We start from the raw sequence: 23,109 nt of genomic DNA, 5'->3' as shown, positions 1-23,109 counted from the left end.
ACCCCCCAGGAGGGGGTCTGCCCAGATCTCCTTCCGGTGCCCCTCCCCCTTCCCTGGCTTCTTGTGCTTTTTGATTTCAACCTCAAACCTGAAACTGTTCACTGAGGACCCTGCTCAGTGCGCTGGAGAACGTTACCCAGAGCGCAAGGACAACGGGAAGTGCCTGAGTGCGTGCCTCCCCGCAGGTGGCCCTCAGCCAGGATGGGGGGGCGAGGGGGTGTCAGGGTAGAGCCCTCCAGGGCAGTCACCCTCCCTCTCCAGAGCTGCACCAGGGGTCAGGCCGTGGTGCCCTCCTCAGGACTTTGCTGAAATCATGCCTTTACTTGGTTCCTTCCCTTCCCAGGCAGGCTTGCCTCCTGACTCCTTTACTGGCTTCTCCTGGGAGCGTTTTCCTAATAAATCACCTGCACACGAGTCCTTGACTCAAGGTCTGCAGCTGCAGAACCTTGAGCATTGGTGCATTTGTGCATTTGTGTCCCTAAACCCCCTCACCCCAGAGCCCCTTCATGGGTGCTGGCAATATCGTCACAAAGGAGGCGCGGTCAGACTGGACTGCCTCTCCCCAAATCAGAGGCAACCTCTTCTCTGATCCAGATCCTCAGGCTTTCTGTGAAATTACAGTCTAAAACATTACAAAAAAATCATTCTCCACAGAGCCTAACAGGGGCTGGAAAATCCCCATGATTCCTGCCCTCCCCCCCAGCCCCGGCCACCTTTATAGCATGATACACAACGTCCTCGATAATTGTTCTCAAGGACTCACAAATAATCCTATTTTCCCTCAAATTCCACCTCCCCTGCAGGCTCATGCTGGAAGTCTCTCCACCAGAACTTTGACTGTGGCTCCAAAAAAACACCCCGGTCAGAGTCAGACGAGAAGCTGTTATCTCAAAGCTGTTACATCTTGATGTGAATGAAATACCAGTCTCTTCATCTATAAAACAAAGATAATGCCACAATTTGGCAGAGTGAAGATACATGATGGCAGAATGTAGGAGAGGGGGCTGAAGAGGGCTACCAGAATCTAAGGATTGACGCTCGTCACAGGAGGCGCCTGGGTGGCTCAGTCAGTTCAGCGTCTGACTTCGGTTCAGGTCATGATCTCGCGGTTGGTGAGTTCAAGCCCCGCCATCGGGCTCTGTGCTGACAGCCCAGAGCCTGTTTCAGATCTTCTGTTTCCCTATCTCTTTGCCCCTCCCCTGCTTGTATTCTCTCAAAAATAAATACACTTAAAAAAAAAAAAATGACATTCCTCAGGATGACCTTTCACCAGGGACACTGAAGGCCAGCGCTGTTTCCGTGCTTTCCAGATGTGGAGCGTGAGGCTGGCTCAACCCAGCGAACCAGTGACAGTTCTTCCTGCTACAAGGAACAGAGTCATGACAGCACAGGCAACGAGGAAGTGTATCCATCCAGATAACCAAAGTCCCAAGGTAGGTTTTCCAGACCTGGTTAAGTCACAGTCTAGTGACCTCATCAAGGACCCCAAGATCTCCCCTTATTCCCAACACCTCATCTTCATTCTGATGGCATGTCCCTCCTACTAGCTACCCTCATGGTCACAAGATGGCCAACGGCACCAGTCAGTAAGGAAACGCAAATTAACACCACAGTGGGATCCCCCACACTTGTATTCCAATGGAGAAAATTGTAGAGAATCGACCCTTGCCGGGGTTGGTGAAGAGGTGGGGGAATGGAACGTTCACACACCGCTAGTGAGGCTGTGAAATGGCACAAGCACTTTGGGAAACAATGGGCAGTTTTTTTCAAAAAGTGAAACATATGATATGCACACCACGTGACCCAGCCACTCCACTCCTGGGTGTTCACCCAAGACGGATGACAGCATACGTTCACGCAAGGACTTGTGTGTGGACGTTACACAGCTTGGCCTGTATAGCTGAAAGCTGGAACAAGCCAAACGCTTGGTCATCAACAGTTGAATGGATAAACGCATCGTGGTACGTTCATACAATGAAATATCACCCAGCAATGAACAAGAATGAATTGTTGATACACCCAACAGCATGGGCGAATCTCAAAGCAAGTCTGCTACACGAAGGAAGACGGGCAAGACAGAGCACGTACTGTATGATCTGTTTACACAAAAATTGAGAAAAGGCAAACTAATGTAGGGTGACGGAGAGCAAATCCGTGGTGGGCAAGGGAAAGATGACAGGAAGGAGCAGGAGAGAAGAATGACAAAGGGGCAGAAAGAAACGTTTGGGGTGATTCATATGCTTGCTATCTTGATTGTGGTGATTGTTTCCCAGTGTATACATATGTCACAACTTATCAGATTGTATGCTTTAAATATGTGCTGTTCACTAATGCCAATTATGCCTCAGTAAAGCTCTCTTTTTTTAAGCTACTTGAGCAACATCGAGCATGGGGAAACACCACCAAATATAGAATGGTTTACCAGAGGTCAAAAGCAGTTCACCTCCACTTGGAAAAACCCACTAGACTATTTTGGTGACAGACCAAAGGACACCTCTCTGGTGACCAGAAAGACTGTGGCTAATTGTGCATCTGTGTCCCTAAACCTTATTTATTGTCTACCGTCGGCCATTCATGTGCTAGATGCTGGGGACAAACAATGAAGGCCCTGCCCTTGGTAGCCCAAACTCCAGCAGAGAAAGTCCACGAGAAACGACAACAAAACAGCATTCACACTCTCTCCCGAAAGCATGATGTCTCAGCCCGACGCACTGACCAATTTTGTTTCTCTGAATCTCCGTTATTCTTGTGGTGGCCACCCAACCCCCTTGAGGAATACATCCTTTAATGATTAGCTACGGTCAAGTCATTGCCAGCAAAGATTATTTGACGCTCTGTTTCTTCACATCACAGGACACGTAGCTGTCAGAGTGTGAACACATCACCCACATCTTCTACTGTTCCCTTTTTGTATCCACTTGGCCCCCCATCAGTAGATTGGGAGCAGGTATGTACAGTGAAATGCATTGGGGTCACATGCCTGGATCCTGGCCCTTCTCATCACTACACCATAATAATCTTGGGAAAGTAATAACCCTCCCCCATTCTCGAATCTTCCATCCATACCATGAGAATAATACATAACTTCCAAGATTAATGCGAAGGTGGCTAAGAGATGATCCCTATGAAGAACCGAGTACAGTGCCTGACACGCAGTAGGTGCTCAGTGAATTGAAACTACCAATATAATAATAATGGTTCAAAACCAAGCTCTATGATTCATCAGCATCACGCCCTTGGGCAAGTTATGTTACAGCCGTCATGTCGGTTCCTCCTTGGAAATGTGAAGGTTACAATGCTTATTTCACAGGCTGTATGTCAGGCTCCCCATGAGAGCTGGGTCAGAGATTCGTTACATTAGCACAAAGGGAGTGCTTGCCAATTGCCAAGCGACGGGCTTGGTGTTGGTGCAACAGGGACATAGTCTCTGGTCTCCGAGGGCTCAGAAAGCATACGCAGCAAAGTATGCTGTAGTAAGAGAGAAGCAAGTTTTGGAAATGTGAGCATAGAGAGGCACTTCTCCTAGGCTGGTGAGGAAGAGGAAAGCTTTCTGGAAGCTACATTATCTGAGCCAAGGCTAGAAGAACCCACCAGGCTTATCCAAGGACAGGGGAGAAGAAGTGTCCTCCAGGCAGGTGGCCAGCAGGAGCCGGGCACGTCAGAGAGCCGCACATCACCCAGCACGGGGGCTGAGACTTAGGTGGCACACCCATCACCCTGTGGGACCCCCGAAGGCGCCAGGCAGGCTGGTCTCCCTCCCGCCTCTTCCCCATGCCATTGCTCCTGCCAGCCGCTGGCACAGAGCTGCGCCCGTGGCAGAATTGGCCCTGTCACCACTTCCAGACTGACCCGTGTGCAAGAATCCCCGTGGATGTGACAGCCCTCCTCCTGTCAGGCCCTCCAAAGTGACTCCCTGCCCTGAGCTGACACTGGCTGGTGACAATTACAGGGTAAGAGTGACTCCTCCTCACCGTGGGGCTTTCAGATCAGCGCTACTGTCCTTCTGGAACATGTATATTTCCCTGTGTCCTCCACAGACAGCCCTGTGACTTCCAGCCCCTGATCAGCCGCAGGATCCTATTTTTGCTGAAGAGGCTGGGCCGGGACAAAGGTCCTAGATGGCTTTCTTCTGCTCCCTCCCAGTTTCCTTTGTTAGACTGTCCTGTCCCCACCTGACACCCCCAAGATGGCTGATTCCCCATGACAAATTGGGAAGGAGGGGACGGAGGCAGCCAGCGCTGTGGAGCCACTGTGCGTGCTGATAAGTTTGTGACAATTTGCTACATGGCAACAGAAAACTAACACAGGCTGTCAGGTGGAAATGCACTTTGTGTTTAGAGGAGGAAGAAAGGAAGGGAGGGAGGGAGGGAGGGACGGAGGAAAATCGAAGGGCACCGTGAACAAAATGTGAGAGAAGGCAGTGCCATGTGGGATGAAGGCAGAGGCAGAGGGAGGCGGGGGCCAGCTCGCGTAGAGACTTGGTAGGCATAGCAAATGTTCAGTGCAGGTGCAATCGGGGATTTCTGGAAGTCCTTCAGTGGGTGAGTGATGAGATCCGATTTATGTTTTCGAAAGAGCACTCAGGTGCTGTGTAAAGATTAGATCCTAGAAAGTGATAGAGGCACCGTGGAGACGAGTGGGGATGGCTGTGAGAAGCTAAGGGAGCTGGAGGGGTGGGGGGCTCACGTGGCAGCCGGGAGAGGGAGAGAAGCGGGCGGATTCAGGATCTCTCTTCGGGAGGGCACCCACCGGCCTCACGTGTGGGCTGGGCGCGGGGTGAAGCGTTCAGATGCACTCAACATGATTCCCGGGACCTGGGCTTCCGCAGCTGGGAGAAGATGGTGACAGTCGCAGAAATGGCAAAAAAAAAAAAAAAAAAAAAAAAAAAAAAGGGAGGAGCAGCTTTGGAGCCAAGGTGGGAAAAGTAAGACTTTTTTGCGGTCTGGAGCTGAGGTGCCCATTAGTCATCTAAGTAGAGATGTCAAGGAGCAGGATGTATGAGCGTGCGGCTTCAGGATGTTAGTGCTAGAGATAGAAATTTGGAAGTCATTACCGTGAAGATGATGTTTAACGGCGTGGAAGCGGATGAGGTCACGTAAGGAGACAACGACGACCCAGGACAGAGCCGTGGGGTGGTCCGACAGTCAGACCCAGGGCAGGGGAGGGGGCCCGGCAGAGGAGAGGGATGGAAGCAGCCTGGGATGGGAGGAGGAAGAGCTGGAGTGTGAGCGAAGCCAGAGAAGCTTCAAGAAGAAGTAACCAGCCACGTGACCGTGACTAGCAAAGAAAGGGGCAGGCAGGGGAGAGGCCCCGGTCCCGCCAGCTCGGGGTCTGACGGCAACCAGGCAAGGCAGATGCTGTGGGTGGGGTTAGGGCTTCAGCCCAAAGGGAGTAGGCAGCAGAGGAGACGGCAGGTGAGGAGGTAGGAGGACACGGGAAGGGACCCCATGAAGGAGAGCAGAGGACAGCGCAGAAGCCAGCGTGGACGTGGGGGGGGGGGGGGGGGGAGGTATCACAACACGAATCATCCAAGGACAGGGGTAGAGTCCATGACCCAGACCGCAGCGGAAGTGACAGAAGTGGGGACCGCCACCCGCCGACACAGGGGCAAACAAGGGCAATGCAGAAGCAGGTTCGGGGGCACCTGGGTGGCTCACCTGGTTCGGTGCTTCACTCCTGATTTCGCCTCGGATCGCGATGCCACGGTTCGTGAGTTGGAGCCCCGCATCAGGCTCTGTGCTGACAGTGCTTGGGATTCTCCCCCTGGCCCTCCCGCTCGCTCGCTCTCTCTCACTCTCACAATAAATAAATAAACATTTAAAACACACACACACACACACACACACACACACACAGCAGGTTCAGAACGAATGCCATTTGGGAGCTAGGACACCAAGGATGTGGCCTAGAAGCATGTGGTGGCCAATCGGAGGTTCCAGAGATGGCGGGAGCACAGGACCAGGCCCGGGGGCAACCGTGAATGCAGGCGAAAGAGCAGAAGGAGATAAGCACGCATCTCCGTGTTCGCTGGTTTGCTTCCCCCTCCGGAATACACGCTAAGATCAGGACCCGAGTCTCGTTGTGTCCTGTTCCCCCCGCACGTTGCTATGCACTCAGCAAATACTCCCGGAACAAAAAGGCATGCGAGGTTCCTAACCCGGGGCCCGGCAGGTGGGAGCTCACCTGCCCTTTGGGGGCTCGCTCCTACCCCACGCCTCTCCCTCATTTACAGTCTCTGAGGTTTACACACAGAGCCCTGGGGCTTGCACAGGCGGTGACAGGCAAGGGCCGCGGGAAATTTACAGCACAAACAGAACAGAAACACCGCCTGCAGGATCAGGAGACCCGGGTTCACGTCCCAGGTCTGAACCTGATTGTCGCTTTGACCTTGCGGTGCCCCCCTCCTCCCACACTGCCCACCCCCCCAGCCCACCCCCCCCCGCCCCCGCCCTCCCGCCTCAGGGCTGTGTCACCTGTAAAAAGTGAGGATTGGATTGTGTTCCAAACCTTTCTTTTTGAAATCAGCAGAACCCCTGTGACCAAACCTTTAGGGCTGGTCTGAGATATGAAAGACATCAAGGGGGGCTGGTCTCCGAGGCTGATGGAGCCCCAGAGCTCAGCCACATCCAGGCCCCCAGGCGGCCGCTCAGGGCCCCAGGGCACCCTTTGCCCACTGGCGGTCCAGACTCCCTCTGTGTGCGCCTCCTGGTGGAGATGCCCGGTAGGTGCAGCCCCTTCCGGGTCGCTCGGCCTTCCCAAAGAGACCATCTCCTGGTGATGGAGCTCAAGCCAAGGCCCTCTGGCTGGGATGTTGCTGTCTCCGTGATCCTGATGGATGCTGACAGCAATTAGCGGAGAGAGAGATTTCCCTGCAGAAAGATGGGAACATTTATTAAGCACTTCATGCCAGGAGGCAGAACACAGCACAAAATTCATTAGTACTTAGGGCCCCGGCAACCCCCCATTTTCACCCAAGGGCTAAAGGAAAACCTAAACTCCATAAATAAGGGCTACCAGGGCCTTTTAAATCTTGGCTTGCACCAGAGTGGGATTGCCATCTCTCTAATTTGCCGTCTTATTCCCTGGGCATGTCAAGACTGATATGAGTTTGGGGTTTTTTTTTTATTAAACCAAGCACCTGTCAGGAGGAAGTTTCCTTCACCGTCAATGACGTGGCCAACCAGCCATCAGCAGGTATCTGACCTCAGCCACTTCGAGCGCTTTCGAAAGGGCTGCCTCCCTTGGTTCCCTTAAGGCTTAATTTTCTTAACAAATCACATTAGGGGTTCTTAGCGTATCACAATGCTGGCCCCTCACGTCTCTGCCTCTCATTGTTTCTTCCCCACTCACGCGGTGTTTGGGAGTTCTTCCAGGAACGGGTACCGAGCACCTTCCATGTAGCAGACTCCAGGCCAGGCCCTGGGAATACAGAGCTATTTTACTCCTGTCTAAAGGGTCCCTGCCCCCAAGGAAATCTCAGTCTTGGGGTGAGGGTGGGGAGCTTTGCTGGCACCACGGCCTGTTGAGCCAGGATGCAGGAGGGAAGCCTAATCCAGTCTCAGAGCAAGACACCTGAGGAAGGGGCAGCCCAGTGAGGAAGGGTATTTCCAGGGCTGGGAACGGCACGTGCAGAGTCGCGGAGGAGGACGAACAAACAGGACGGGCGTAGGGCCCTGCACGTTTGGAAAGGCTGGGAAGTGGCAGACAAGTGAATGCAGAGACAAAGGAGGCCAGTGAGTTAGGCAGGGGACGGGTCATGAACTCTTGGAGGCTCTAGCTGAGAGATTTGAACTGTAGCCTGGAGAGAAAGGGGAATCGCAAAAAGCCGAGCTATGCCAGTCGCCCCCAATATTTTTACGTGGCAATAATAATTTCTTACTTGCAAGTAACAGAAACTCAACTCTAACCTGCTTAAATAAATTCTGGAGCTTTGCTGGCTTCAGGCATGGATGGATCCAGGTGCTCAAGCGATCCCATCAGGACTCAGTCTTCCTGTGTCTGTACTGGCTTCAGTGTCAGACAGACCGTCGTCACATGGTGCCTGCTGGCAATTCCAGTCTAACCCAACAGCCGGTATTAGCAAACACTATTAACTGCTCCCTTGGTCCAGACGGGATCCTAAATAATGTCTAAACATCTAGTCATTTAAACCTCTCAATGACACCACCAAGTGGGTGCTATTTTAACTCCTTTCCATAGATGACAAAGTCGAAGCACTGAGAAGTTAAGCACTGGACCCGAAGTCACACGGCTACAAAATGGCAAAATTGGAATAAGAACCCAAGATTGCTGCCACAGTCCACACATATTTACCAACCCCTTATCCACCTCCCTACGTGAGCCTCACGGCTTGGAGTCCCAGCAGAAAACCCCTCTTCCTGGGGCGCCTGGGTGGCTCAGCCGGTTAAGCATCTGACTCTTGGCTGCGGCTCAGGTCATGATCTCACGGTTTCGTGAGTTTAAGACCCGTGTCGGGCTCTGAGGTGACAGTGCGGAGCCTGCTTGGGATTCTCTCCCTATCTCTCTCTCTCTCTCTCTCTCTCTCTCTGCCCCTTCCCCACTCATGACGTCTGTCTCTGTCAAAATAATTAACTAAACTTTATGAATTTTTTTGAAGTTTGTGTATTTTTGAGAGAGAGGCAGACAGACAGAGTACGAGTGGGCGAGGGGCAAAGAGAGAGAGGGAGACACAGACTCCGAAGCAGGCTCCAGGCTCCGAGCTGTCAGCACAGAGCCCGACACCGGGCTCGAACTCACGGACCGTGAGATCATGACCTGAGCCGAAGTCGGACGCCTGACGGGCTGAGCCACCCGGGGAACCCCTAAATAAATAAACTTTAAAAACGGAAGGAAGAAAATCCCTCTTCCTGCCTATTCCATCCTAAGACCTGGCTCATCTTAAGACCTAAGACCTCATCGGACTGGCTTGGGATCGACACTCACCCCCAAGCTAACTGCTAAGTCCAGAGAAGCAGGATTTGGCAGCTGGCCAGACCTGGGCTCTTCCTGCCCCCAGGAGGGTGAGGTAGCCTGTCCCAAACCTCATGAGCTGAGAGCGAGAGGGCTGCTGTCTGGAGGAAAGTCTGGGGGATGTTACTGAAAAGTAAGGGTTGCCAGGCCCCCAAATACATGGATACCAACAGCACCACAAATAGTAATAATGCCCTTCGCGCCCATGTCCCGCATGACCTTGAAAAAGCATTCTCTCATTCGTCAGCACTCTGGTCTCCGGGACAGCCCTGGGGGACGAGAGGCGATGGGGTCCGTGTTCCAACTACGGAGCCATGTTCGGAGCAGGAAAACACCTCTCCGGGGATCACGGTGAGGAGAAGCAGCCCCAGAACAGAGTCCTCCTCGATGCCACCTGCCTCCCTGAGTCCCACAACCGCAGCCTCCAAGGCCCATGGTCTGCCCGCTTCTTCCTCACGGGAAGGAGGCAAACGACATTGTGGCGGCCGAGACTGGGATGGCCCCTGGCTTTGTCACATCTGAAGTTTCCTCGAGGACGATCCCCTGACTTGTGTTTCTTCGGTGTGATTCGGACAGCACCGGCAGGGCCGAGCACACGGTCAGAGCCCACGAGGTGCACACCGAGTTGAACTGAATGAGACAGGTCACCGACTTCTGCCCCCGCCCTGCCGGCTCCCGATGTGCTGGCGGTCGCCTCCACGAAGCCCTCCAGACCTGCATCCGGCCGGCTCACCGTCATGAACGCACAGGGATCAGTCCAGGCAGCTCATTACTCTCTGTGCAGGCACACAGGCCCAGGTTCCAGTGACGGCGCCCCGTGTCGGGCAATTACTTCACGCACGCGTTCCAGAGCTTTCCTGAACGCCCGGGAGCAGTAGGCACTCAGTGGGACACAGCCGGGGATAAGACAAATAATACGAGCTCGGAGCTCATATCCCAGTGTGGAGGATACAAACAAACCAGTATATAAACACCACTCTAGGGGCCCCTGGGCCCCCAGGTGGCTCCGTGGAGCGTCTGACTTCGGCTCAGGTCATGGTCTCGCAGTTCGTGAGTTCGAGCCCCACGTCGGGAGTGAAGGAGCCGAGCCCACAGAAGTGCCTGCACAACATCGGGCGAATGAGCGAGGTGAAGTCGCTGTCATTCCTTCCCTTCCCTACCCTGGCTTAACACGAAGGATGTCTCACGGACGGGGTGAGGGCAGGCCCAGGACTAGAAACAGTGTCTCTGTGCTACCTTCCAGGTCTGTCTCTGCTCCTGCCCTGTCCCCCTTCTCCAAGGGGGAGAAAGGCTGATCTGGTTGGCTAATGCCAGGACAATGGGCCAAACTTGCCAGCGAAGATTCCAGAGTCGGGACAGAAAACCTCTCCTTCCTCCACCTTCTGAGAGTCCAGAAGGACAGGAGCTAAGGCGGACCCTGAGCTTGGCCTCATCGTCCCTTCCTCTCCCTTGAGGATTTCTCTTCCTTAGTCAGGTGCCCTGAGCCCACTCAGAGCTAGGTACTGTGCAGACAGCCTCTCTGCCTCTGTCTCTCTCTTTCTCTCTGTCTCCCCCTCTATCTCCCTGCTTCCTTTTTCTCCAGGGGCGATGCTCTCTCTGTTCTGCTTTGCTCACGGAGGCAATAAGGCAACGTGTTAAGGGCTCCAGAGCCAGACTGCCAGGTTCAGCCTTCTAGCACTTGCTGTGTGGCCTCCCCACGTGGCTTAGCCTCGCACATCCAGTTTGCTCTGTCCACCCAACAGGCGCATAACAATGATTTTCATTTCAAAGGGTAGTGGAGAAGCAGCTCAGAGACTGCTGCGTACTTGAAACAGCTGTTTTCGTAGCTCGGGCTACTCTAGGCTGTTTCTAGTAGCTCGGGGTAAGGAAGCTTCTTAGACCATTAAGATGGCCTGAACAATCTCTTCATTTACCAGCCCTCCGCACCGGGCTTTGTGTCGAAGGCTCAGCTAACAGGGACAGGTTCTTGTCCCTTCCGTCTTCTGGGCTGCGCCCGGCCGTCCTTCCACTGTTCCTGTCTATTCCTGGCCATGATCTCATTGAAAGGCACCCCAGTCTCACCCCGATGTCTGACACAAGCCTTTGGCTCTGTGATTGCAAACGTTTGGCTGTGATTTCCTCTCCTGTTGGGAAGAAATGCCTTCTCCCTCCTGTCTCCGCCCTGACAAGCAGCGAGATAGAAAAACAATTGCCTATCGGCTTCAGACAAGGCCCCCAAAGCTGTTAGGAGCTGCCTCCCCTCCCCCACCCCCACGCCTGTTCCCCTGGCTTTCCCCGGCCCCGAGCTGGGGAGGGGAGATCCAACCTCTAACCCTCCTCGGGCTGCGGCATTGACTGAATTAATCAGAGAGGCAGACGGCGGCCATTCAGCCTGAAGGCCACCTGTGTTCCAAATTTGAAAATCCATTCACTCGGGAAAAGCAGAGAGTCCCATGGGAGTCGAGGGATTTCAGTTCGCGGAACACTGCTTTGGGCAAATAAGCAATTTTATTTCCTCTCCCCCACCCCCTTAAAAACATCAATGAAGTGTTTTGTGGTGTTGCTGACAGCACATGTCACTTGGAAGCTGGAAATAAAATCTTCTTTGAGCTATTTATAACTGACTGGCAAATGGAAGGCAATGGAAAGGAAACTAAGACTAGAGCTGAGAATGGGGGTGGGGGGGGGGCCGGAGCTGGGGGCCAGGCCCCACTCCCGGCTATGAGCTCAGCCTAAACTGCTCACAGCCCCGGGACCCTGATTCTCCTGCCCCGCTGCCCACAGAGGGAGGGCGATGAGAAGCGTGTGGACAGACGAGCTGGGGCGGACGGGGGGCACACCACACGCTTTGCGAGGACAAGCGGTGCACTTTGTAAACTGCAAAGTGCCCCTGCCAGTGACACGTCTCGAGGAAACTGAGGAACTCTTTTTCTCGAAGAAGGTGAGCCCAAGGATTCCTGATCCTTTTTTCTTTTTAAAGAAAACATCGAAATCCAGATTTTTCCGTTATAATCTTTCGCTTTGTGCTTTCTCCAGCTAAGTCGGAGCTTTTAAAATCGGTTAAACAACACCGACGGGCTGGATTCAGGAGAATCCAGGAGATTCAGGAGACCGAAGGTTCCGCCCCCCCCCTTGGTAAATCGTGTTCTAGCATTTCCTGGTGAGATGTTTGCATGGCCGCTCAAGGAGAACCCAAATCCAGGGTCATGACTTCTTCAGGTCCAAACCTGAGTGATCGCGGCTCCCTCTCGAGCCAACAGGTGCGAGCATCACCCCACCCGTTCACCAGAGCCGGGAACCTGAGCCTACCACTTACCCCTCCTCCCTTAGGTCCCGTCCCATTGGATAGTTCTGGAATTCCCATCCGTCACCCCAGGGGCCTTGCCTTGATTCAGCTCCTCCCCGCTCTGCCTGCTCCTTGCCCACCTCTGCCGCGGTCAGTACCACAGCCGCTAACTGGACCCCGCCACCAGGCTTTCCCTTTGTGCGGACACAGCCTCAAGAGCGACGGCCGTGCCTCTGGTCCCTGCCACGCCCAGGGGACAAAGGAGGCCAAGTCCCCTCACTTCCTTGAACCTCAGGTCTCAAACAGGCTCCAGTTCTCATCAGAGATCCTACAACACCAGGAACTCTGGACCCCACTCAGGTCCCCAGGGTCACTAATCGGATCAGCATCACTTCTCCTTCCTGGGGAGGGACGAGTGGGTTGTAGGTATGGAGGAAGGTGCCAGCAGTGCTCCTCCCAAATCTTTCCCTCCTGGGAAGTAGGAGTTCCCTTCCCCCTACGGAAACACGACGAGCGGGGAATAAGAGTTCCCATGCAACACAGCGATTCGTTATTGGCAGCAAGACAGGTAAAGAATCGCTTACCCCTTTCAGACAAGCCCCAAAGCTGTTTAGGGTACCCCCGACAACCTTGCCCTCGTCTGCACGGTTCTTGCCACGCTTGAAGAATGCAGCTGTTGGGGCGCCCAGGGGGCTCAGTCGGCTGAGCATCCGACTCTTGATTTCAGCTCAGGTCAAGATCTCACGGCTCGTGAGTTAGAGCCCCACATGGGGCTCTGTACTGATAATGCAGAGCCTGCTTGGGACTCTCTTTCTCCCTCTCTCTGCCCCTCCCCTGCTCTCTCTCTCTCTCTCTCTCGAAATAAATAAACTTAAAAAAAAAAAAGTTAGAGTACGCTCAAACAACTCTTCTCTCGTTTGCATGGTTCTTGCCACGTTTGAAGAACGCAACCGTTCATTTATTGTCCTCAGCTCCCCCTACTAGCCCCGAAGCTTCCTGAGGGCAGGAGCTGTCTCTCCTGTGTCCTAAGGGCTCAGTTCCCGGCCGAGGTGCTGGCACATTGCCGGGCTCAAGAAACGCTCATGCAAGTGAACTACATCTGGTGACAGGAATACCCTCAGCCACCCGGTCCCCACGATCCCTCCAGACCCCCCTGCCCCGCGCCAGCCTCCACTTACAGGGTCACCCCATGACACGCTGACCCCCGTGTCGGGTCTGGGCGGTCCGGGGTCTTCAGAGCAGGACCGGCCCCTGCCTCACAGACAGTCCCCTGCTCTGAATGTGCCTGACGCACGGCCCGTGTTCCTGGCCGCACCATCGCCCCAGCACTTGAGGGCCAGCAGGGCACCACGCCACAGAAGAGGGGCTCGAGCGGCCTGCAAATTGCTAGCAAAGCGATTCCGCTGCCAGCCCTCATCATGTGACAGACAAATGTACCTCTTTACAGAGGAGTAGACAAAGGCCCCAAGAGAGACACGTCATCCGAGCCAGGGGTATGGAGTTCATCGGAGAGAGAAAGAGCATTCCCCCAGAGGGATGGACGGACAGCTGAGCTGGTGACACGCTGCGGTTTGGAAACAGACAAGCCCCCGAAACAGAAAGACAAGGCCAGGGCAAGATGAGGGGGTAGTGCACAGAAGGTTACCTGCCGGAAGTTTCCGTGAGCCTGCTGTGCTGGCAACGTAGGGTAACGAATAGAGGAGTGGCCTCAACCCATACGACTGACTTACCATGAGATCCAGGAAAATAACCTGAATTTCCCCGAGCCCACGCTCCCTTCTCTGTTGTGACAGTTGAATTAGGGCCAACTCTTGGCACCCCCAGCGCCAGCCCTGCATCCCCCTCTTTGCCGCACCCTGGCTTCAGCTTAACCGCGTGCCCTGCCCTGGTCCATGGGGTGTTCGCTGTCACGACAGGAGCGGAGACAAAGTGAGCCTGGCTGCCATCGCGCTGGCTTCTGTGCTCCGGTGATCCACCGTGACCCGAGCGTCCCCGCGGGAGCTGCCGTCCCTCTGGCCCAGAACCCGGACCTGAGCCCGACCCGCAGGCTGAACCAGGACCTCCAGCAGAGCACAGCCCAGATCGGCCTGGCCATCGTACAGCCAGTCCCCGGGAAGGCCGGTGAACACGGGATAAACGTCGTGGCCGTATGTCGCTGGGCGTCACGTAGCAAAAGACACTGAAATACTCATCGGTGGGGGCAGCCCAGTTCTGGTGAACTCGTGACGCCATGCTCTGAATCCGAAGTCATGACGTCGGGGAAAGTCTCGGAGGCATTACCCCAGAGGCCAGAGGGGGCTGTTGACCCTGTGTTGGGTAAGTAATCCAAATATGTCTTCAATGGGGCAAAAGAGGGAAAAGATTCCATGCAACCATAAAAGCAAAGTGAACTATGTTATCCCCTCCCACCCCCCCCCCCCCGCCCCGTTCAGCCTTCTTGTAGAGATGTGCCCGTGTCACTTCTCTGGAGCGAGCGATAGTCACTCTAGAGCTCCACGACCGCCACCCAGCCTCCACTCCTCCAGCTTCTTTAGAACCCAGCTGCCTGCACTCCTGGGCCCACGAGCCTCTTTACAGCAACCGCTCCAACGTCTGTGTTCATCCTCACGTCTCTGACTCTGCTTCTCCCACCTCCCTCTTTCCTTATAGGGATCCCTGTGGTTACATCAGGCCCACTGGGATAATCCCAGATAATCTTCCCATCTCAAGCCCCCTAATTTAATCACGCCTGCAAAGCCTCTTCTGTCATTGAGGACATACTCACGGGTTCTGGGGATTAAGACGTGGACATCTTTGTGTGGAGTATTATCCTGTCCACCACAGTGAGTTTCTGACTCCCATCTTAGAAGCGCAGAATTCGGAAACCAGGAAAGGATCCAGAAGAAGGAAAGGATGTGGACCGTCACGAGCACTGTTCACATATTTCACGGTTTTCCCTTCTGGTCACGTGGTAATATGGTACATCTCAGCCCCTCCTGGAAAGCCGCCATCCCCTGTGATTTGCTCTGGTCGTCGAAACAGGAGCAGAAGTGACTGAAACATCTGTGAAAATCGGTGGCACCGTGTGATTTGTCTGCGCTCTCTCTTCCCTGTCCTGGCAGCTGGTGGCCCCCAGGGCAGCCTGAGTCCCAGAGCGAAGCAGACCCCCAGATATCCCATGATGGACACAGAGACATTAGTGAGAAACAAATTTTGTTGTTTCCAACCACTGAGATTTGGGGGCCTAACCGAGATCGTCCCAGCATTCAAAAGTTCAGGGCGGCCGGGAGCATGTCCAGCACAAGACTCCATTGTGATTCTATGTCCCCAGGTATGTCCCCAAAGACTCCCATCCATTGGTCCCGAATGAGCTGTCTTGGCCAAGGCCCAACAACAAAGAATCCAGGGATCAGAGTTCAAACTAAGACTTTCTAAATCCCGCTAAGTACATCCCTCTCGTAACTCTCTGAATGCATGCGCACGCACGTGCACACGGAGAGAACAAAGCCAGCGTGCTCCCAGAGAAGCTGGCCCTTTGCGCCTTCTTCCACGTGCCCAGTCGCTTGCACAACCCCAGGCCAGAAGAGCCAGTGCGGAGCAGAATGGGGCTGCAGCAGGGAAACAGCAACATTGACTCTAACTCACTAGGTCACTCGGAAGGCATAAATGGGGACGAGGATCTAAGCCGACGGATGCGGAAGAGAGATGCCCAGCCAAACGAAGAGGCCTGACGGGCTGGTTATTATCGTGTCGGCCACAGCTCCTTGGCCCCAGGAAATGTTAGAAGACAGAAACCCAGACAGCCTGAGTCCTGGTGAGGCAAGCTAGTTAAGGGCCAGGAAAATCCTCCCCCACATATGTACTCACTAGAAAGGTCTTCGCTGGTGACGGCTATTTGCCAGAGAGCCGGGCCTGGAAGACAGCTTGAAGGAAAGGGAGAAAACTATGGTGTGCGGGGGTGTGATTTGGGGGCCTGCATGTGGCACGGTATGGGTTGGGATGGATAGGGAAAACAGAACACAATTTGTCTTAGAAGTAAGTCCAGGGGCACCTGGGTGGCTCAGTCGGTTACGCGTCCAACTTCGGCTCAGGTCATGATCTCCCAGTTTGTGAGTTCGAGCCCCGCATCGGGTTCTGTGCTGACAGCTCAGAGCCTGTGTCTCCCTCTCTCTCTCTGCTCCTCCCCTGCTCATGCTCTCTCTCTCTCTCTCACTCTCCTTCAAAAAAATAAATAAAAACATTAAAAAAAAAAAAGAAAGAAGAAAGAAAGAAAGAAAGAAAGAAAGAAAGAAAGATCCAGACTTGTCCTCCAAGGGTGTACTTAGCACAGAGGCTGTTCTCAGCAAATGTGGCAGAGAGGGGCTCTGTAACTTGGAGAAGATTAAATCCCACGATTCGGTCATGTCTTTACGTATTCGTCCATTCATGCATTCATTCATTTATTATTCTTTCTTTTAAGAAGCATGAATGGGGGCGCCTGGGTGGATCAGTCAGTTGAGCATCCGACTTCAGCTCAGGTCATGATCTCACGGTCCGTGAGTTCGAGCCCCGCCTCGGGCTCCAGGCTGACAGCTCAGAGCCTGGAGCCTGCTTCGGAGTCTGTGTCTCCCTCTCTCTCTGCCCCACCCCCGCTCACACTCTGTCTCTCAAAAATAAATAAAAATGTTTAAAAAATTTTTTAAAAAGAAGCCTGAATGAAGCAGGAACCCTATAATCTTGGAAAAGATAAATAAAGTAAAACCTCTTCCCTTAAATAACATACAGGCAACACATGAACATAAAAAGCTAACCGTATGGGAGACCAGTGGTGTCCAAAGTGGGAGAAGGGACACATTGACCAGCGGTGCCCAAGACAACCATCTAAGCAGAAAAAAGAAAATACTAGAATTTCTATGTATTTTTCTCTCATACTTTCTAAATGCATATTTTACGTAGGCTTTCTAACATATGATAAAACAATCCAGTGGTACATGTGACTAATAAATAAATGAAGAAACAAGCAAGAAAAAATGGTTTGGAAATATGTGCTCAAAAATGTGCAGTGATGGAATGCAAAAGCAAAACTGTAGAAGCAGTTATAGATTTTTGATTCCCTGTCTAAGAGAACAGCAAGATAACAGCTTGGGATTCATCCTTACCTACCTTCCCATTGAAATGCTTACAAAAATAGACCCAGGAGAATTAAAGGTGCAATAATACTGAGAAACAGAAATAATGTTCCGTTATCTACCAGAGCCCAAGAGGAATTTCTACTAAGTGACGAATGAGTGAGTCTACGAAGCAGAACAATAACACCCATGGAAGAAGATGAGAGGTTCCCGAACACGTCCATTGTCTGCCCCTACCTCAGACTCCAGAGCATTTTTACCAAAAGGAGGGGCAGCAAGGGAACTATATTGAGTATCTAGTGCTGCGTGGCAAATAACCTGACATTCAATGGCTCAAAACAACAGTAATCACTCATTAGCTCCCTCAGCTCTTCAGATCAAGGAGCAAGCGCGGCCTGGTGGGGCGCCTCCGGCTCAGGCTCTCTCAGGTGATTGCTGCCAGGTACCAGCTGGTGTCCAGCCATCTCAGTGATGGACTGAGGCCACAAGACTCACTTCCCAGGAGGCTCGCTCCCGGGGCCAGCAAGTCGCAACTGCCAAGTTGGTTTCTCTTCATGCGGGCTCTCCACGGAGCCGTGTTAGTGTCCTTCCAACATGGCGGCTGGCTTCCTGCAGAGAGAACCATCCAAGAGGCCAAGGCAGAAGCGACAATGTATTCTATGACCTAGCCTTGGGAATCACCGCTGTGACCTCCACCATCCTCTATTTGTCACACAGGCCAGCCCGATACAACGTGAAAAAGAACTACATGGGGAGTGAAAAACCAGAAACGGGCTCATTGAGGCCGTCACAGAGGCTGGTTACCACAGAAGCTAACTCACCAGGGACTATTCCTGACATAGGGCCCTTTTCCCATCTCTCTCACTTTTTGCGTCTTTGTCTCTCCCTCTCTTTCTTATTTGTCATTCTCTCTCTCCCTCTCTCTCTCTCTCTCCATCTTTATGCCTCCCTCTGTCACTTGTCTCCACCATTAGTCTTTACCTTTCCATACATTTTCAAACACTGTAACATCTACTTGTGAAAAGGTAAAATCATTATTGATCTCACAACTAGCCTCCATGAAGGGGTAGAAGCACAGACCCTGAGGGCAAGGGTATCAGCAGGAGTCAAAGCGACAAAGGAGACGCCCAAACTACTGCCCTTAACCCTGCCGCTTCCACTGGCAGAGGTCAGTGTCCCAAGGATGAGCTGGCAAAGGTTGGCCGTGTAGGGCGCAGCTGATGTGGGTTTGCCAACAGGAACACGAGGCCATCCTGTCTCTAGCTGACCTTGGGTGAATCCTTGCCTCCTGATGCCTGACCACCCTCCGCTAAGCCCCTTCTATACACAGCATAGGTTCTGCAACTTTTGGAACCCACTCCACATGCAATTCCAACACTGGGAAGGATTTTTAGCTGCAAACAGCCTGCCTAATGTAAGCAGGAAAGGAACATATGAAACGTACCCAATAACTCAGAATATCTTTGAGAAGAGTAAAAATGGAATCTGACTCTGCCGAGTCCAAACACCCCTGTGAGGATTCTCTAACAAACATCACTATGTAGCAGTTACCACGACCACAACTAGCAGCCAGAAATTCCACCACTGCTGCCCCCAAACAACCAAATAGCTCCACACTTTCTGGACAAGGACCTCATATTTCTGATTCCAAGTCCCAGAGAAGTTCACCTAACTACAGGGGCCTAGGTCCTCTGCCATTACCCTGGCTCAAAGCAATCCTCGGGACGCAAATTTTCTGGGTTCTTCCATGCACAGGCGGAAGTCATAATGTTCAAAATAATTAAGAGGTAGCGAGACTATCCAAAAGGTATCGGGCAGCTGTAAATGACGTATGTCCACTGCACAGATCAAAGGAACACAAAGAACGCCAGCGAGAAGAAGGAAAAGGGAAGGTGTTTCCTCGTGGACAGCTGCCAACCCACACTGTCCAGATAAACACCAAGACAGATACTGGTGATCACTGGCATTGTTGTGGACTGTTATGGGCAACATGAGCACATTTAAGGTTAGCGATAACGTTCGAACCCAGGATCTCACTTGAGCTCACAAAATCCCAGTGAAGTAAACCAGTTTGGGACCATGCGGCCCGGCGAGATGGGGAGCCAGACAAGACTGGTCCCTGGAGCTCCCCCAGAACAACTAGAGATACAGAAAAGGTGAGTCTCCCTTAGCACCTGTGTCTGTGTCTCAACAGGGGAATGTCTTTACTTACCTTGGTGGAAAACCCCAGCTTTGTAGACGAGAGATAAGCCCATCTTCATCCACAAGCATCCCGCTATAATTTCTTTCACATAGACTGCGGGCACACAGACATTTTTCTACATCAAAATGCAGACATAAGTTTGTCTTCTCATTCCCTTCGTCAAAGCCACCCACCGGCTACGGAGCAGAGATCCAGTTAACTGCGACAGGACCAGGGTTACAGGCACAGTGGTCCTTTGTCATGTTTTGGCTGCCTGGAATCCAAATTTCCTTCCTGTTTTTGGAGAAATCCCCAAGTCTGTGATAGTCTTGGTGGGGACAAAGTCCATGGAAGCCTAAGAGAGCTAGATAGTGTCCATTCCCAGCAGACAGTTGGGCAGTCACATCACCTCAGCTGGACCGATCGCACCTCCCACCTTGACCGCTGAAATCACCTGTGTTCTCAGATGCCTTGGCTCCCACAGATTCCTTCCCTGCTTAAGTTAGAGGCAGTTATGCAGAGACAAAAAAAAAAAAAAAAAAAAATGAGTAGTTCATCTTTAACGTCATGCTAGTCATTAAAGAGTCCAAGGTTTCTGTTAGCCTGCCCAGGTTTGTCAGCACCAAAGGACAATTTTTGTTGGGCTTTCTGAAAGGCCTTCATATTCCAACAAACATTCATTGTCCGCACCTTCTGTGCCAGTGTCCTAGATAACGGAGACTCAGTGAATAGGCAGTGATCCCTTCTCTCTAGGAGCTAGTGGTTAGAGGGAGTTCAAAGCTGTTTTCAAGGCCCCCCTGCGCCCATCACTATCTTTTCAGACACCTAGGAATCAGGTTAGAAACCACTGATCGAACCAAAATCACTCCTTTACATAAGGAAAAAACGAAGAACCAGAGAGGTAAAGAGATTTCTCCAAAGTCATAACAGCAATTTCCCAACAAAGCCGGGAGCTCTCCACGTCCCCTGATCCCAGGCCAGAGCTCTTTCCACTTCATCACCCGACCTGGAGGGGGTTTAGACAGCAGACGTCATCTGCCCTTCTGTTGATTTTCTGCCAACTGGTCAACACTGAGATGCTGGCAGGCAGACTAGTGAAGGCCCAGTTAAGCCCAGCCGGGGTCGTCTGCAAAACGGAACACCACCTGAGGAAGAAGACAGTCTCGAGGGGCCCTGGGGACACGCTGTGGAGGACAGGTTTGAGCCAGCAAGTCCAAAAGAGAGAGAAGTACAGGAGACGGACACACCGAGCATGCCAGTCTGCCTTTCCAGCACACCAGCCCCAGGAGCATATGGCCCATAATTAGCCCCCGGGAGATGGTTATTGAGCCACAAATGGAGAATTATGGCTTCAGGTAAGAACTGGCAGCAGGAAGCGGAACCCTCAGAAGACTAAGAAAACCCTGTTTTCATGCAAATGCCTTCAGTAATCATAAACAAAAGGAGACACACAGGGGCCTAGGGATGACCAGGGGGAGGAAAAGGCTGTTGCTACATCAGATACTGCATTTCTGGAAGATCTCTGAGACCCAGAAGAATCTTGCAGGCATCCCTGCCCCACGGGCCCTGGAGACCCCACCTGACTTATTCCAGGGCTGCAAGCTGGGAGCGTCCCCTCAGGGACACAGGTGAGCTCGTGGTTCCAACGACAGGCCAGGCGTTTTGTGGATGAGAAGATCCGCTGGCCATCTGAGAATTGGTCAAAGTTCCTCGACACAGGGTTCCTTTTTCCCCTTCGCCCCCCGCTCTCCGTTCCCTTCCAGTCCGCTCAAGAGGCAGCCGAGTGAAACAGGCCAAAACCCGGCCTGGCAGATTTGACTCCCGAGCTACTGCTTCCGGGCTGTGTGACCTTAGGCTGGTACTTCACGTCTCTGTGTCCCAGTCTCCTCAGTGGTAAAGTGGGGTGATGTTGCGTTGGAAAACACGAGTCGCGGCACTGAAAGCTCTCAGAAGCGAGTCTGGCGTGTCGCAGGTGCTCGGTAAGGGTTAGAGGTCCCTGTTACCACCCCCACCCCACAGATGCCCTCTGTCTATTCACACTTAAGGCGGCCCCCCGGTCTTCCTTCTTGCCTCTCAACTTCTCTCTCACCTTACACACGCTCTCATAACCCCCTGGGCACGGATTCCTTTTCCCACCATCTCTGCACATATTCAACCTCCCTGCCTTCCAGACCCAGAAGGGATCCCATGGGAAACCATCCCTGATGGTCATGGGTGGGAATAACCGTCATGTCTCACGCCCAGTGCGCCTCCCCCAGGGTTCTTCACGCTCTCTACGTTGCTTTATACTCATTCGTGCCATTGCCCCTCTGCCCCACCTGCCGGCCCGCGGCCAATGCTGCTCAATAAACCTGGGGAGCAGCAGATGATGAACAGGGAACAATGGGTGCTCCACCGAGCTCCCAGGGGCCCCGTAGGCTCCCACCCATGCCCTCGGCTCTCCCCTTCCCACTCGGTATGGAGGCACCATTCACTCACCCTCCTGCGAGCGTCCCCACACATCCTTTGGGACCGAGTGCCAAGTCCTGGGAGACAGGCTTCCAAGGAGAATCCCAACCCCAGGTGGCAGTGGCTGAAAAAGGAGAGTAAACCGGGACGAAGGGGCATGTGGGGAAGAAGGAGGGTGTGCAAGGAAACGCTCAGAGACAGCTGACACAAGTGAAGACTGCAGAGGTTGGAGTGAAGGGAGATTCGCCCACACAGGCTGGCTGGGGTCAGCCGGCCAGGCTCCTGCTCAGGAAAGCAGGCTTGTGTCCATAAGCACGGGCAGTCACAGAAGAGTCACGTAAAGCGATTCAAATAAAGTGCTTTGCATGAGGGATGACACACAGGGCGTGTTCCGTACATGTTGACCATGATCTCCATTATTAGTTTAACCGGCATCGTAGTCTAATATCCAGACAATTATACTCAAGTTCTACCTTTATCACCAAGTTACTGTGTGACCTCAGGCCAGTCACCAGGCCCTTCTGGGCGTCTCTGGGCCTCAGTTTCCTCACCTATAAGATAAGGGAGCTGCACTTGGTGATCTCTGGCTTTTTTCTTCAGTCCCTGATGCTGAGAATCTGCCCCAGCCCCCGTGGACCCGTCCCTCCTGTGACAGCCGCTTCTTAGGTTATGGCGCACAATTCTACACTCTCTGTGTCACTCCTTACTATTCCGGTCTCCAGAGTTTCTGCTGTGCCCCAAAATCGTGTCTGTATTTAGCTCTCCCCAGCAGGACCGACCAAAGAACTGAGCACCTAGAAAGTTCTTAATAGCTGTTGATTTACAAGGAGTCACATATCAGGAAAACTGGGAGTCAAAACTTAGCCTTGTCTTATCATCATGATGAAAACAAGGAGGTGCGGGGGCCAGGGTGGCTCAGTTAAGCGTTGGACTCTTGATTTGGGCTCAGGTCATGATCTCACGGTTCATGACATCAAGCCCCCATCGGGCTCTGCTTGGGATTCTGTCTCTCCCTCTTTCTCTGCCCCTCCTCTGCTCTCTCTCTCTCTCAAAATAAATAAATAAATAATGAGGAGGAGAGGAAGAAAGAGGAGGAGGGAGAGGAGAGAAGGAGGGGAGGAGGGGGAGGGGAAGAAGAGGAGGGAGGGGGAGGAGGA

At 52.9% G+C, this 23,109-nt stretch overlaps 1 long non-coding RNA gene across 2 annotated transcripts in view; it reads right to left on the bottom strand.

Moving 5' to 3' along the window:
• Window positions 1-13,048: 13,048 nt before the first annotated feature.
• The window catches only part of LOC121043023 (uncharacterized), a 24,182-nt gene continuing 14,121 nt past the window's right edge, over window positions 13,049-23,109 (bottom strand). For both annotated transcript variants that reach the window (XR_005796644.1, XR_005796645.1), the window contains exons 3-5: window positions 19,535-19,618; window positions 15,000-15,277; window positions 13,049-14,542 (exon numbers count right to left, since the gene is read on the bottom strand). This is a non-coding gene — a long non-coding RNA (uncharacterized LOC121043023). The remainder of the gene's footprint in view (window positions 14,543-14,999; window positions 15,278-19,534; window positions 19,619-23,109) is intronic.

Source organism: Herpailurus yagouaroundi, unplaced genomic scaffold, assembly GCF_014898765.1.
Source record: "Herpailurus yagouaroundi ecotype Mexico unplaced genomic scaffold, PumYag 186, whole genome shotgun sequence".
Classification (NCBI taxonomy): domain Eukaryota; kingdom Metazoa; phylum Chordata; class Mammalia; order Carnivora; family Felidae; genus Herpailurus; species Herpailurus yagouaroundi.
Note: the sequence above shows the minus strand (reverse complement) of the source record. Positions and strands in the feature narration are given on the sequence as shown.